Here is a 17,734-nt window from a genome sequence, read left to right as displayed (position 1 = left end):
CAACAGAAAGAACCACGTAAGCTAAACCAGATTCCTGAACTACCTCGGTCAACAGTAGCTGCAGACATTTTCAAATGGAATGGTCAACATTACTTGGTGTTAGTAGACTCTTATTCAAATTGTTTCGAGATTGACCTACTTCCTAATCTAGCGTCCAGTACTGTCTTTACTAAATTGAAGCACCATTTTGCAGTCCATGGCAGTCCACACGGGGTTATTTCTGACAATGGTACATAGTTTACAAGCCAGCAGTTCAAGAGATTTGCTGAAGAGTGGGACTTTATTCATGTTACGAGTAGCCCTGAGTACCCACAGTCAAATGGTTTGGCAGAACGTGTTGTTCAAAGTGTGAAACAGTTATTAGAGAAGTCGAAATGAGACAATAGCAATGTTTTTCTGAATCTCTGAAATATTCCTCATGATAAACATCTTGGTTCACCTGCACAAAGGCTTTTGTCGAGACAAACCAGATCCACACTACAAATCAGTACAAATCTGTTGGCTCCCTGTGCTAAGAACAACAAATCAGTGAGAGCTCAACTTATGAAAATGCGTTTGTCTCAGAAGTCCTATTATGATAAGTCCAGCAAACCACTAAATCCATTATGAGAAGGGGAGATAGTGACGATGCAGATGTCCAAAGGTTTTGATCGGAATGGAGTTGTGAAAAGTGTATGTCTAGAGCCGAGATCGTACATTGTGGAATCACAAGGAGTTGAATTTAGGCGGAATCAGAAACATTTAGTGCCAGTGTCTGAGCCTGTATTGCAGCATCTTGCTTGCAAAAATGACTCTAGATCTCAGAGAGAGTTATTCAGTGTTCCAGTTCCCGAGGACATTCCAGCAAATATCCCTGTTCCAGAGAAGATTCCCAAAACTCCTGAAACAGATTGTTCACCAATGACTGTCCCTGTTGCTAAAATCCAGTCCTAACTGCTGTATCACTAGATCAGGTCACATTTCCAGACCATGTTCCAGATATACGGCAACTTGGGCATGAATGTTGTGTTTATTTCTCAGTGTCTGCATAATTGCATGCCTTTTTCAGATGTCATTTTATTGTGGGCAATTCACAAAACAGGGAGGATGTAGATCATTATGTATGTATACCTTTAAGAAGCTTTCCATGGGCTTGCACATGTATATAAATTCTGAGCACGTGAGAGCCAGATTATCATTTTGTAGAGAGCTGTTGAGATGTAAGCATGTATTTACGTAATGGTCTATCAGTCCATCCTGATGTGTTTCTATATAATAAAGCATATAAACGAACTACCCCATCTGTTTTATTTTTATTTTAACATTTGTTGACTGGGAGAGTCCGACTAGGACAGAGCCTATTTTCAGTGGAGGCCTGGGGAGAAATGCTCCAGACGCATGTCTTTGGATTGTGGGAGGAAACTGGAGTACCTGGAGGAAACCCATGTGAATGCAGGGAGAACATGCAAACTCCACACAGAAGGCACCCCAGCTGAGAATCGAACTGGAGAATTTGTTGCTGTGAGGTGACACCGTTAACCTCTGCACCAGTGTGCCATCAAGATTAACTGCTGTTTGTTTTGAATCATAATATAGGATGAGCAACAAGCCAGTCTGTCAGGCTTTTACAGGGGTATCCAATTATAACAAGTAAAATCAATACTAACTTAAATGCTAAAGTGTAACCCAAACAGCAAGGCTTTTCAGAGTGGCCAAGGCATTACTAGAATAAGCACAGGTACTGTCAAGATGTTACAAGTAATCTCTAAAAGACAAGCCACAATAAAAGGTCTAAAACATTTAATAATAAATAGTAAAATAGAAAACATGAGCTTATTAAATATTGAAGTGCAATAAACATCAACGTTTCAATCACAGAAGAAATAAAAATAACACAGTTGGACAGATTCAAACAGATGCAGAAAAACAATACTTAGCTAATGTCACTGTAATTCCTGACTGTCTAAAGAAGAACTGTTCCCTAACTAGTTTAATTATTACACCAAGGCAAGATTAGATGCTGAGTTGCTTACTTTCACAAGGTAAGGTGATGATCTTCCAACTCAATTCAACTGACTGTGATAACTGTCATAGATTTTTATATCAGGTTCCAAAGAAAACAAAACAAAACAAGGTAATCTGTGAGTTCCATCGCCTCACTGCTGGTTATAGAATGACATCACATTTGATCACATGTCTCTGGTAGAGTACAGACTCACAGCTTTTCTAAGATCTGCTGCAGCATTTGAATATTACAGAATTCTTTGTTTAAACATAAACAATTAATCCGTTATAATAACACTGTTGATGCATTTTTATTATAAGCTTCTGTACAAGTCAGTGTGATAGTCAAATGCCAGAAAATTATTTACAAACTATTTACAAAACTCAAGCTAGCTATGCTGGCATATGTTACACATGGACTGAGCTATTCTCCCTGGTACAGATGGTAATACCTCACATCGGCACATCTCTCTCACCTATGAAGACTCAAGCTAGTTTTTCATGTGACCCTAGAAAAATGTTGCATGAGAGGAATGGGCCTGTCTGGGAACACATTAACCTATACCCTGTCTTGAGAGTCCATCTGCATTGGCATTGCTGTAATCTGAACTGGCTAATACAGGGGGTCCTCCCAAAACCCCTTTAAGCTTTTGGAATGCCTGCTTGCAGGATGGGGTCCACACTACCTTATCTGGCCTGTTTTTTCCTTGTCAGGTCTGTGAGAGGAGCAGCTATTGTACTATGATTGGGAACAAACTTTCTACAGTACCCTGCTGTCCCCCAATAGTGCCCTCATTTGCTTTTTGGTAACAGGGGCAGGCCATGCCTGAATAGCTTCCGCTTTGGCACGTTCAGACTCAATCTTACCACTCCCCACTCTATGTCCAGATAGTAGACCTCTGTCATACACACCTGACACATATTGGGTTTAATGGTCAACTCTGCCCTTTGCAGTCTGCCCAGGACAATTTATGCCCTTGCTTCTTGCCAAGCAGGTTTACCATGTTATTGACATTACTGACCTTCCTTATCATTTTGAAGGATTCCTCCCAAGCTACCTGCTGCTTACTATTTCTGACAGGAATGAGCACCATAACCTGCTGTCCAGCAACATACTCTTGGGCTCAAGCATTCCTGTCATACCAGACATTGTTCTGCTTTTGAGCTCCTGCCAGGTTTTCCTGGGCCAAGCCAGTGAACTCCCTAAGCCTTGTCCTGAGGTTTAGGACATATGCCACAACAGACTCCATGTAGGATTCACACTCACTCATCACAAATCAGTTCTAAAGGTCCCCTCACCCTATGCCAATACAGCAAGTCAAAGGGTGAAAAACCTGTGGATTCCTGGGGTACCTCTCTGTATGCAAACAATAGATGGGGCAAATATTTGTCCCACTCTCTCTTAAACTGGTCTGGAAATGCTCTTAGCATGGTCTTTAGTGTAGAATTTAACCTCTCCACCACACAGCACTTCCACAGACAAGCCAGCAGGTCTGACATAAAATTGGCACCTCTGTCAGTTAATATTTCTCTCGGGAAACCTACCCTGCTGAAAATTTCTAACAAAGCATCTACCACCTTTTGTGCCTTGATAGAGGACAGAGCCACCACCTTAGGGTATCTAATAGCATAATATACTACCACCAGGATATACTTCTTCCCTTTGGAACTTGGAGTTCTCAGATGCCCCACAATATCCATAGCTTAGCATGCCTTTTTCTATTTTGAATACTATGATTTGTTTTCTTTACATTGTATTCTGCTTTTAACTAAGTATTAAAACTTGAAAAGAGAGCACAGCTCTGTCTCTTGTGAGTCAGGCAGAAACCAGAACAGATCAATTAAGGACTCACATATAAGATAGAAGAGGTCAGTTAAGGTAAATCATCTATGAACTGAGGGGGTGGAGATAGTAAGTAAACCTTCTATTTAAGGGGTAAAATAAAACATTTCAGAGCTTTACTAGAAAGGCTCATCCAGACTCTGCTGCACTTTGCTGTCAGGGAAAGGTTAGTTTGCTTTTTATTTGTTGTATTTTGTATTACTTTATAACCTTTTTCTATTTTGAATAATGTGATTTGTTTTATTTACCTTGTGTTTTACTTGTATTCTGCTTTTAACTGCATATTAAAACTTGAAAAGAGATCACAGCTCTGTCTCCGAGTCAGGCAGAAATCTCCACCCTCCCACCCAGTTACTGTTGTGTTCTTAAACACCACTGTCTTTCTAGTGGCCTACCCCCTTTGTTAATTTGACCATATATCTCATTTCCTCTCTGCTTTTACTGGCTTGTGTGAGTAAGCTCAAAATTATCATTTTGTGAAATCACTCCCCTTCAACTATTTAAATTTATTGGCTATCCTACTGTATTCCATAGTACCAGAATACAAAAGTGACCAGCCCCTTTCAATCTTGCTGTTTTAAAAATAGTGACTGTCCACTAAAACCTAACTTTTTAGACAGGTAAAACTTAAGTTACCTACTTTCACATCTAACTCCTCTAGTGCACACTGCAGTGTTTAGGATAAACCATTTTTTTCATCTTACCTTTAAGCATCCCTTTGACTAGCACTTGGTCTAAAACCTGCTGGAAAGCACTAGGAAGCCTTAAACTGATACAAGCACTCAACTCTCCTTGTTAATAAGGAGAAATTAATCATAGGCACTAAACAGCCTATAATTGCAAAGTACCTTGCTAAGGTAAGGGAAAATAGCTCTTGTACTTTACAAAAAAAAAGCACCAAACCAGGCATGTCCAAGGGTCAACTTCTGGTGACTTCTCCTGTCCACCTGGTGAATCTGGGCATACTGGGGCAATGCAGCAATTGCCTCATGTACACAGGCAACCTTCTCCTCCTACCACCTAACACTACAACCTGCAAGAGATGCACTTAGCCAAACTGGAAGCAAAGCTCTCTCCACCCAAGATTTTGCTAGACAGTCAAGAGGAGAAGGTTAACCCCCCACTACACCTCAAGCAACACATAGGCCTTCTAAACCCACACCACCAACACCCTCACATAGCAACACTAAACCCTCATATGTGGAGGCCCTTAACAGTAACCTCCTTGAGCAACAAGGACCTCCGAAGATGAAATGCAAACAAACACCAATCACAACCAAAGTGTCACATAGCTCACAACACCAGTGTGCCACCCAACAACAGACCCTAAGGCAAGACAATGTACCCAATCCTTTAGTCATAGGTGACTCTATAGTCAGGCACACTGATGGCCCACTCACCAGGCTGAACAAGGAGAAAATTACAGTCAGCTGCCTGTCGGGTGCCAGGATCTGCCACATAATGCAGACACTCAATTCACTCCACAACTAGTACACATATGACTTTGCCATTGTCCATGTTGGGGTGAATGATTTGAGATGTACCTCCCTGGACTACATGAAAAGAAACATGGAAGAGCTCTCGGTTCATGTGGCACAGGCAGGTATGACCCTACTCCTGAGTAGCATCCTGTCTTCGCCCAGAATGATACTACATTATAAGGACAAAATGATTGACTTCAACAATTGGCTAAGCTTCTGGTGTCATTCAAAGGGATCCAGTATCTGCCTGCCTGGGCCGACATGATCGACAGACCACAATGTTATGCCAGAGATGGTCTGCACCTGTCGCCCCTGGGATTCAGGTTACTGGTTAAGGCTCTTGCCACCCCAATAGTGCCTTTTATAGGCAATGTTCAAAGGACAAAACCACCACAGTAACAGGTACAAGCATGCAAAATCTGAAGGTAATTCTACTCAATGCTAGAAGTCTAAACCTCAAAAATGCACTCTCTCGAGGCACTCCTAAAAATGGAGAACATCGATATCTGTGCAGTAACTGAGACCTGGCTCAAGGCTGCAGAGAGCACCCTGCAATACCAGGATACAACTATTACCACACTTTTCGGCCACCAAACCAGGACCGAAACACTAAAGTTGGAGGAGTGTCCATATTCACCAAGGATTTTCACACCATCAGGCTAGTTGCCCAACACAATGCATCTGAAATTATCCAGGTGCAACTGACACTAGGTAAGACTGCAATCCAAATTGTAGCTTGCTACAGATCCCCCACCATGCCCCAAGAGTCTCAGTACACCTTTCTAAACATACCGGAAAATATTAAGATACAACCAAACACCCTAATACTGGGTGATTTCAACTACCCTGCCACTAACTGGGAAAACTACTCGTGTACCAACACCTTTGCCCAATGGGCACCTTTGCCCAATGGATCTTGGAATTCATAAATTCCAATGCCCTGGATCAACTAATCCATAGTCCTACCAGGGGCTCCAATATCCTAGACCTGGTCATTACCAACATGGGAAATCGATGCTCCACACCTATGGTCACCTCCTCGTTGGTCCGGTCTGATCATAAACTAGTCACCCTTAACATCCACATCCCTCCCCCACCCCCCGGTAAGGAAACCTCCGTAAAAAACTTCTCCAAAGCCAACTTCATGCTACTCAAGTCAGAAGTGACAAACTTCATGACACCCATGCAGACGGGAACTGAAAGTTCGACTGCTGAATCCTACACTAAGGCACTGTATGAGCACATCCACTCATGCATGAATCGTGCCATCCCAAATAGAACCAAGACGCTCTCCTCCAAAAAAAGAAAGTTAATCTGGTGGTCCCCTGCCATAAACAAACTTTACAACAAAAGGAAGAAACTGTTGCAGAAAAGAGGAAAATCCCAGGATGAAAAAAACTCCCTTACCAGCCTCAGTAAGAAGCAGAGATCCCTCATAAAATCCTCCAAAGCTAGTTATGAAAATAAAATTGCCAAAGATTCCAAAGACAACCACAAGGCATTCTATAGCTATGTCAAGAATCTAAATGGCAATGCTCAGATCTGCTCTGAGCTACAACAGAATGGCATTAAATATACTGATCCCAAGGATATTGCCAGTATCCTGGAAGATCGATTCAGTGCCAACTTCACCCCCTCTCACCCCCTAAAGGGCCCATCTCAAAACCAAAAGATTGCCAAATTCTGGTAATAATGGCCACACAGGTAAAAACCACACTCTACAAAGCTACGAATACACCATCAATGGGACCAGACGACATCCCGGGCTGTGTACTACATGAACTACAAAATGAACTGGCACCTCACCTAAGTATAATGTTTAATCATAGCCTCACCTCAGGCTTCGTGCCCACTGAGTGGCACACAGCTACAGTTATCCCACTCCACAAGGGGGAATCCACCTTGGATCCTAGGAACTACCACCCCATCAGTCTGACGAACCTGATCTGCAGGGCCATGGAATGTATTATCATGGAACTTATAAAAAAGACATTGGCAACCTTCAAACACTGGACCCCACCTAGTTTGGGTTTGTGAAGGGCCGATCTTATCTCCTGAACCTGATTGACTTCTTCGAATCAGTCTCCAGAGCTGTGGATAAGGGTAAGGCAGTCCACACAGCCTATCTGGACCTTGCCAAGGCCTTCAACACCATCACCCACTCTGGAATTATAGATAAACTTACTAAGATGGGCATTAATCCCTACTTCACTCGATGGGTTGCCAACTGGCTTACTGACAGAACACACACTGTAAAAGTAGCCGACTCCAAATCCAGCTCCAGACAAGTGACAAGTGGAGTACCTCAGGGTTCAGTCCTGAGACTGCTCTTGTTTGGCATCTACTTCTCTGAAGTACAGGCTAACACTAAGGGACTCTGACTAACAAAGTTCGCAGATGACTGCAAACTGCGAGCCATTACTGAATCCCCACATGATGTGGATATTCTACAAAAGGACCTTACAGAAACAAATGCTTGGTGCCAGAGCCATGGGCTCAAGCTCAATGTCAAGAAATGTGTAGTTATCCCCTTTGGGAAGAAACATGTACCCATGAATTACCACGTAGGTGGCAGTACACAAAACACTGAAAGTGTGATAAGAGACTTAGGGACACAGGTGGAAAGTGGTCTCACCTTCGATAACCACATTGCCACAACAGTCAGGAAATCCTTCTATGTGGCACAGCTCATCACTAAGGGCTTTTCATCTAGAAAAAAAGGAGGTCATTGTCCCACTGTACTCATCCCTCATTAGACCCATTATAGAATACAACGCCCCATTTGGTATGTACCTCTCAAGACATCTGCAACAACTGGAAAGGCCACAGAAATCCTTACTAAAAGAATCACAGGCCTAAAGCATATGCCCTATGCTGACCATCTAAAAAAACTCCAGCTATACTCTGTCGCATATCGTCTACTCAGAGGCAATCTCTGCTTAACATACAAGGTCATGTCTAATCCAGAGCTGTTGGACATGCTACATTTAAAGAAATCCCAATCCCTCAGAGCCACATGCTCCAGGGATCTAAACCTTGTCATCACAATGAACAAAACATGCTGGAGGGATAGGTTCCTGACCCAGAGACTCTCCAGACTCTGGAGTAGACTGCCCATACATGTCAAGCAGAGCTCCTCTTTGGCCCTCTTCAAAAGGAACCTTGATGATTGGATGGGAGATAGGAAATTCACCCCGGGGATCACGTCAGTTGCTCTGCTAGACAGGGGTCCAAGGAAGTAAATATTGTGAAAAGAAATAGCCAGGGAATTGTTAATGGCTAGGCTTGTATAGGCCCTAGGGCCGATAGGCTAGTACCAACCTATGATCCTATGAGCTATCCTCTGAAATGGCTCCTCAATTACAGGCGAAGGCATCGACAGAGCTTTGACCTTGTCTTATGCCTTGACTACCTGTTGGCACTGCTCACAGGTCCTGCAGTACCCTGTTACATCCTTTGCAATCCCAGGCCAATATAAATTCTGCATAATACATCTCTTGGTACACTTTATGCCCATATGAGCTGCAAAAGGAATGTCATGGGCTGTGTCTAGAAGTGCCAGATGAAAGGGTCTGGGCACTACCAAGTGCTATATTACCTCACTCTCTAGCCCTTCCTCAAGGGTCCACTCTCTGTACAGTAACCCTTTGCTTCAGTATACAGGCTCTCCTTTTCCTTGAGCATCAGATGCCTCCTTGATTACCTCCCTCAAGCCTCGTAAAGTAGCGTCCGAAAGCTGAGCCTGTCTCAACTCTTCTTTTGTGACCCTCCTAGCTTCCCTTCCACAGGAAGCCTAGTATCTTTTGACAATAGTGCCTCACTGTCAACCTGGGGGCTATCACTCACATCTGTCCTTGCAGTCACCCTGTCTATGGGAACATCAGTACATATCAAAAGCTATGGCTCACTTTCAGGCTCACTGCTACAGGGTAGCTCCCTCCCTGAAATAGCCACATCCCCAGCCCCAGATTCAGGTGTGGGGTCTGTCTGGGTCTGCCCCAGCCTACCAGACCTACATGCCTGTCTCCAAGCCTGACTGCGTGTAACTACATGCACACAAGGTACTATATTATCAAAATAATTCCCTATCAAGACATCTGCAAGAACATCCTCAAACATAGCTACCTGCTTGCTTCCTTTTCCACCCTCCCAGTCAAGGTGAACCCTGGCCAAAGGTATTTGGAATGGGATTCCTCCTAAAGCTCTGACTGGAGTGAACTACTGTAGATCAGAGTGTATGTCCTGTATCTTTAACAAGCATATCAAGGACTGAACATGCACATATAAATAGTGGGTACGTGCTAATCCCAGTGCCAGAGAGTGAGCATATACAATTGTAATAGTTAGTTTGTATATATGTTACTTAAGTTAAAATCATTAAATTTCTATCGTAATGTGTTTGTATATAATAAAGCTGCTTGAACTGAACCCACGAAGACTCTTCTATTGTATCCAGAGTAGGAGAGCGACAACTACCCAAGCAAGTACTGCTCCTCTTTAAGCACTGCAGGCTTCACAATGGTTATGTCAGAGGCTGTGTCTGTCTTAGCAGTGGCCTGTCTTCCATCCACTAAGATATGATACAAACTTTGGTGATAGTTTGGTACCCCTGTTGCCTCCAAAGAACTCACCACTTCCACACTGTTATTTCTACTTGCTGACACCTTGCTCAGTTGAAATCTGTATGATACATGGCCCCTCTGGTTACATTTAAAACGTCTAACCTCTGATACTGGCCATGTACCTTAACTAGTGGCTTCCCCTGTTACTGGTAGACTGTGTTGGGGTGATTTAGGCTGCCCACTATGAGTTCCCTTATATCCATGTGCAGCATTGGGTATCCCCTTCTTGTGCATTGGTGCCCTGCTTGCTAAGTAGAGATCCCCTTTTCTCCCCAGCTCATTGGCAGAGTTACAGTCTCAGTCTGCCAACCAAACGTTCATGTCCACAGGCAAAATATTAATAGGTTCATAGATTAGTACTAAGCTAACTGCCCTTGCGAGCCATTTAAAGCCTAGCCAATTATCGCTTGTGAGATTCAATCCTTGAACCTTGTGTTTGTAAGGCAAACACCTTAATCATTAGGCCACCCTTCCACGCTTTGTTCCCTCACCACAAGGTCTGCCAGTCTTTCAAAATTGGTGACCTGACACCCACTCACCCACTTATGAAAGTAAGTACTTAAATCAGTAATATAATCACATATACTTTCATCTGCTTTTTGTCTGTGCTGATAAACTTTTTTTCTGTAAGCTTTAGGTGTTAACTTATAGCAGTTCATTAAACATCATTTCACTCTGTCATAGTTTAAACAATCAGTATCAGACAATTTATAAACAGCAGTTACAGCTTTACCATGGAGTAAGGGGATCAGGAACCGTACCCAGAGCTCTTGGTCAACATTATTCTTTGTACATACTCTCAAATTTATGAATAAAACTATCAAAGTCATGACCCCTGGAAATTGGGGAAGAAATGTATTGACCTTTATTGCTTCTGGGGTCTGGTTATTCCCTTCCCCATTACCTCCATGATCCTGATGAAGAGTTAGCATCTCCCTTTCATGTTGTTGCTGCTTGTCTTTTTCCTCAGCCTCCAATCACCACAGTCTCTCATTTTCTTAGATCTCCAAATGTTTGGTCTCCAGTTCATATTGATGCTGCTTCCCCTTTTCTTCAGCCTCCAAAAGTTGCAGAGTCTCTCTTTGGTCTACAAATGTCAAAGTTTCTCTTCAGTCTCCAAACTTTGCATTTCATGCTCACACTGCTTCCCTTTTTCTTCAGCCTCCAGTTGAAGTCTCTTTAACTGTAGATGGATTTTTAAGTCCTCTGAGGAAATGGTGAACTATCCTGTTTCTGCACATCCTCAACACCAGATTGGTTGTTCTCCTGGCCACTGGTCTGTGCTGGAGCCTCGACTAAAGCTGAAATAATTTCCTCTTTAGTCCAGTTAGCATGCACCAATCCTTGGCTTTGCACACTTGGCCAACTTGTTCTTTGTCAGTCTACCATAATCCTCTGCTGACATCTTTGCCTGCTTTCCCCTGATTAAAGTAAATTAACAAAAATAAATAAAACTGTTCTGACAATGAAACTCTGAATGTTTACCTTGTGGCTGTTGAGAGTACAGACACCTTCAGTGACTACTGTCCACAGGCTACTGAGGTTCAATTAATATCCCACCACTTTGACACCAATATGTGACGGGCCCTCTGTACCGGGGCCAGTAATCAAGGAGCCTCAATCTTCACCCTGACATCGGTGAGAGATGGCCACTAAAACAGGGATGGATGTACACAGTAATTTCAAATGCAGTTCTCTGCATCAAGCACAATTTGTCCCAAGAGCAGTTCCAATTGACTGACACACCCACACCTGGGTATTTGATTTTCACACACATACACACCTTGGAAAGGCGGGCACAAATTTACTATCTGTGTTCCTTTATGCCCAGACAATAAGGTAATTATGCTGCCACCAGCCAGTTACTGTGAGGCTATTACAAGGGTATCTAATTATACTGAGTAAAATCAATACTAACATAAGTGGTGGAGCAGCCACTATGACCCCCCTACGCAAGGATGGCCCCTCTATGTATCCAGGCAGTTTTAGTCTCATCAGCCTTTTAAGGAAATACCTAGAAATATATCATGGCAGAACTCATATCAGCAGACACATGCAACCTAACTAATCTAGACACCAATCGGTTTGGTTTTGTAGAGGGATGGTAATGTCTGCAGAACCTAGTAAAATTCTTTGAAAATCTTTCAGATACTGTATTGTATGCTGCATATACTGATCTGGCCAAGACTTCTGATTTTATTCCCCATGCTGATATTGTTAAAAATAAACAAATGTAATGTAAACCATTATGTTATCCACTGGATTACAAACTAGATGCAGAACAGATCCCAGATTATGAAAGTTTTATTTTTTATTTTATTTATTTATTTTTATTTATTTAACATTTGTTGACCGGGAAAGTCCGACTAGGTTCCACAGATCCTGTTTTCAGTGGAGGCCCGGGGAGAAATGCTCCAGATGCATGTCTTTAGAATGTGGGAGGAAACCGGAGTACCCGGAGGAAACCCACGCGAACGCAGGGAGAACATGCAAACTCTGCACAGAAGGCACCCCGGCCAAGAATTGAACCAGAGAACCTCTTGCTGTGAGGCGATAGCATTAACTGCTGCACCACTGCACCGCCCTGTTACTGGTATCCTCTCTGAACATAAAGTTGTAACTAGTGGGGTACCACAGGGATCAGTACTTGGCCCTCTCCTGTTTGGCTCTTATTTTGCAGACATCCATACCAATATCCCAGAAGTGTAGTTGTCCATGTTTAATGATGACTGCAAGATGGGCACTGTTTTCTGCACATCCACCGATACTAAACAACTCCAGTAATGGCTGGAATGTGCACATACCAGGTCTACTGAAAATGGTCTCAAGTTAAATGTAAAAAAGAGTAGTGGCATGTGGCAAAACATTTGTTCCCTACTCATATATTATAAATGGTACTCCCCTTCAGACAAACATGGTCATAGGAGACCTGGGTACTTGTCTAGACAATTTTTTCTCATTCTTTCTTCATAGTTCTACCCATCTGGCCCATTTAATATCTAAGAGAATATCTTTAAGATGCAAAGAAATCATCTTGACACTTTACTCTTACATTATCAGACCCACCATTCAATACAGTTCACCCTTTGGTATACATAAATCAAAGCATGTCAGTCATCTAGAAAGGCCCCAAAGGTATCTTACCAATTAAATTAAAGGCCTCAAATCCTTCAACTATCCTGGCAGGTCAGTACTCCTCTTCTCTGTTCGACCTCCTTGTTTTTTTGCAAAACCAGTGGCTCTACAAACACCTGCTCTAAGGACTTAAATCTACTCCAATAAATAAACAAGCCTATGGAGATCTTGTTTCATAACTCAATGTGTTCCAAGCCCATGGGATAAGGTTACCGCCACAGGTCAAACAATGTACTGCATTGATTACCTTTAAGGTAATGACGACTTGACGACTGAATGGGTAGGCATAAGCTTACACCAGGACTGTCCTGTATAGCCCTTCTTAATTTGGAAGGTGAGCACTATTCAGTGCTTGAAAAGGGAGACCCAAACTTTTAAATGTGTTTTCTTACTTAATCTCCATGATCCATGATCACTTAACTAGTACTGTTCCTGTGTTTCTAACAATTAAAAAACTGCCTCCTCAAAGAAGCCCAATGCTCCTGCCTCCAAACCAGTCACGCCACCTTACCATCTATCGACTACTCTAATCTCTATTCTTTGCCTTCCTGGCTCCTGCATCCACTCAGTCCAACAAATCTTTAATTTTACTTTTTTTACTTACCCCTTTTTCAGGATGTGTAATTCCTTTTTTGTAACATAAAGAAATGATAAATAAATAAGAATGAAATTCTATAACACAGGAGAATTTTGGGGGGATATAATCACCTGCACATTGTCATGTCTGTATTATTGATGAAACTGTATTTACCTTTTTCTGATATTTTATATACCAGCTGATCTACATCATCTGGGATGTGTCTGAAAATACTAATTTATTATCAATGCACTATCTTGGCAAACAAAGCAAAATGAATGAATGTACGAATGAGATGCGTGAAGTTCTGACTGTGCAGGCACTGGAAATTGTGGGGAATCCAACCGTCATTAAGGAGCTTTAACTTATAAGGATCTTTAAATAATATTTTCTAGCCAATAAATGTAGAGGTTAGGTGTAAAGATTTTGTAAAATTCAGAATAAAGTATTAGAAATTGCTGTGGTCTTCTTGTGTATGTGAGTCTCAGTTAACCAGACTACAGTTGTGTGTCACTCCTGCAAAGAAACATTTCTGTTTAGTGAGCTGAGCTAGCTATAAATGAATTTTAAAAAGCCGTACCTGATCTGGGACTGTTATATTTGAAAGATCTGTCCTAATACCTTACATTCATATCTAGTCATTTCATTGTTTGTTTAAACAATTGCTGGAGTACAGTTAAAACTGTAATGGTGAACTCACATTTACCTCTGCCACTTTTGTTCTATACAATTCTTTGCCTTGCTGTGTATGGATGTAAATTGTCATGGGAAATTAAAATCAGAAAGCTTTTACCATAAATGTTTTAACATGTAAGCATCTGTTGTTGGATAAGTGGATTATTTATATATTTTTATGTAGCTGATGTAATTGTTTAGTTTGTTGCATAGGACTATGACTACACAGGCCTTTGACAAAAATAAACTGCTCTATAAATAATATTTGTTTGATTAGCTGTTGTAATTAATTGACTTGATTAGAATAGTATGCAGTTGCTGCAGAAATCAAACTGAGCCAGTTTGTTAGTCAAACCAGGTTCATTCCAGATCATTTGTTTTTTCATCACATTAGAAAGTGATGCATGCCAGAACTTGAACAGGGAATTAGTTGTGAACTCAGCTGTTGACTCGGGCTTCTGTTTTGTATGTTATGTTTACGGGCAGAATTTAAGTTAGACCTTCCTTATCACTGATCATCTTATATATCAGGAAGTGGTCGAAAGATATGTAAACTTTTTTATTAACTTTACATGTCTTCATAAATCATGAATTTCTCTTTTATTTGTATTTCAGTAGGTGATGAGAGGCTAAAGGGGGATATCAAAGGATAATTCACTTTATTGTATTAAAAAAAAACTCTTGCAGTGCATATTGTCTCTAGCAATTTTTTAACACACAATTTAGACGTCTTTTTAGCCATCTTCAGTTTTTTAAACAGCTAATATTTTCAGTCTGGGAAGAAATAAAGACTGGAGAATTAGTACTGGATACCTTTCTTTCTTTTTTTGAATTCCTGAAACATACTGCATGATAATACCAATCTTCTAGCTGCCTCACTACTAAAGTCCTAGCAAATGTCCCATAGGGCCACATCTATTGCTTGCCCTCATCTTTATTCCTGGCCACAAAGTTAAATTTATTTATTTATTTGCATTTGCTATCTGGGACTGCCCAGCAGGGTACTGGGGCACAGCTCTCACATAGGAGGGGTGTGTGTAAGTGTGTGTGAAGTGTGGTGTGAATAATTGTTCATGATGTAAAAATGTGCATCAGGCCTCCTGAAACTGTACCCTGGAGAGATAAAGCTCTGGCTACGATCTAGATGACCCAGAATCAAATAATGATTCAAGCAATGGAAGAGGCAAGCAGAGGGAGGTGGGTAGCATTCAAAATGGCAAGGACTGGGCTCCTTCTTTTGTCCTTGGTACCACACGTTACCATGGTGGCGCAGAACATCCATCTCAGTACTGTGTCTTTTTCTTCCTTCTCTATAATACTGTTTTTGGGATAATTGGCATCTTGTGCAGATCTAAGACATTTTTTCCAGCAGTGATGTAGGGTCAAGTTAAAACTACAGTTATGGTCATACACTGCAGTTTCAACAAACAGCAACAGTTCTAAGCTGTGGATTAAAGAAACCATCATCCACAATACAAAAATACCAGTTCAAACTTATATCTCAAGTCTCAGTGTCTCTTTTCTTACCTTCATCATCTTGCTCAACTAATAAAATGTTTTACTTTTCTCTTCATTGCTTGCTTTGATTTGTTTGCTAGCAAGGTGCACTCAGTGGGGAGAAATGTATCTCATGGCAACATCAGGGTAATGTCTGGTTAAAAAAATCGCTTAAAGTTACAAAACCTGCAAGAAGGTTTAAGTAATCAAGCTCAGAATCACAAAGGAAAGCTGTTTAATGGCTCATATCCTTAAAACTCTGTGCCATCCCCGCCATTAGTGCTGCTTCCATCCAATGCCGTTGTAGCATTTTCCTTGCCATATTTACTCATTTCATATACATTTCACCAGGGGACAACAGTCCCCTGCTGGAAAATATAGTCTCACATCTCTCCCAAAACATCCCTAATGAAACCGTCCTTCAAGGGGATGTTAACATTAATTGGCTGAACCTCAACAATTCACACTCACCCCATCATATTAATCTCTACGGATTTACACAACTAATCTCCCAACCAACCCACACTAATAACTCACATTCTCCTAGTTTCCTGATAGACTGGATACTAGTCTCTAATCCTTGCAAATACCATAATCTAGAAACACTACCAGACTCCTCGAGTGATCACTCACCTATAAATGTACTAAGATATACCACCCATCTCCCTAAGCCACACCGGAATATCACGTGTCGCAAACTCTCCAACTTTAGCCCAGATACATTTTGTATCCTCCTCTCAAAACTGGACTGGAACTGCTTAAAACAGCTTCCACCAGACTAAGCAGTAGAAACATTCAACTCAACTTTTCTTAGCATTCTACATTCTCTAGCTCCACCCAGAAAAGTTCATGTAAAAAAAAATATATATAGGTTTACTATTACAATGTGGAAATAACTTTGTTCGTTTATTTGTAATGTTGAAATACCATCTTGAATTTCAAAATGATTTTGCTCCCTAATTTCAAACCATGTTAATACAGAGAATTTGATATTCGCTGTTATAAATATGTGACCATAGGTTCATAGATTAGTTTTAATCTAACTGCCCTTGCGACCCATTTTAAGCCTAGCCAATTATCCCTTGTGAGATTCAAATCTTGCACCTTGTAAGGCAAACACCTTAACCATTAGGCCACCCTCCTAACCCCTAGTGAGAAGGTCACTGAAAAACCAATCAGTAAAAACAAAATCAAAACTCCAGCAAAGCTAGAACTTCCACTGAGTGATCTCCCAAACCTCTTGTATCAGAGGCACATGGGATATATGCAAATGAACCTTATGAACATCAGGTGTTTCAGCTCATTTTTGATTCTGAATGCCCATGACTTGTTTTGTCATTTTACTGGACAATTTCAGGCCAATAAAGCCAAACCCCACTAGCATTGAACTGTATTTGCTGTTCAAAAATTAGGATTCTAAATTTGGTAAGTTTACTTTTGCATTTCATACACTTTGAAACTATACTTTCAATGTAACACAATTCTGACAAAGTCATTTCCACTTTGTAATAGTAAAACATATAGATATGAGGGATGTCTCCCAACACGGAGGGGGTACTGCAAAATCAAAAGTGTTGAGTTTGTCGAAGTTGGTTTCGGCGAATGGTTTTCATTCTTTTCCATTCACTGAAATCACCTTCAATGACTTGACGTGAATCCAACTAATATATAATCAATGCTGATTCATGCAAGCAATTTTTCAGGACATCATGATTTTAATGTAAAAAATAGTAAAAAATGGTATATATTTTATTAAATTTAGTATGGTGTATGTGAAGAATGGTACATCATTATAGTCAGAGAAGAAAGTGCATGCATCAATGTTTAATTTAGTACATCTAAAACAAATGTTTGCCAGGAAGATGTCCAGTATGTTTCTGCCCCTTGCCAACATTTTTGCCATCTATTCAGGATTGTTAAT

Source organism: Protopterus annectens, chromosome 2.part1, assembly GCF_019279795.1.
Source record: "Protopterus annectens isolate FY-2018-M chromosome 2.part1, PAN1.0, whole genome shotgun sequence".
Taxonomy (NCBI): Eukaryota; Metazoa; Chordata; order Ceratodontiformes; family Protopteridae; genus Protopterus; species Protopterus annectens.
Note: the sequence above shows the minus strand (reverse complement) of the source record.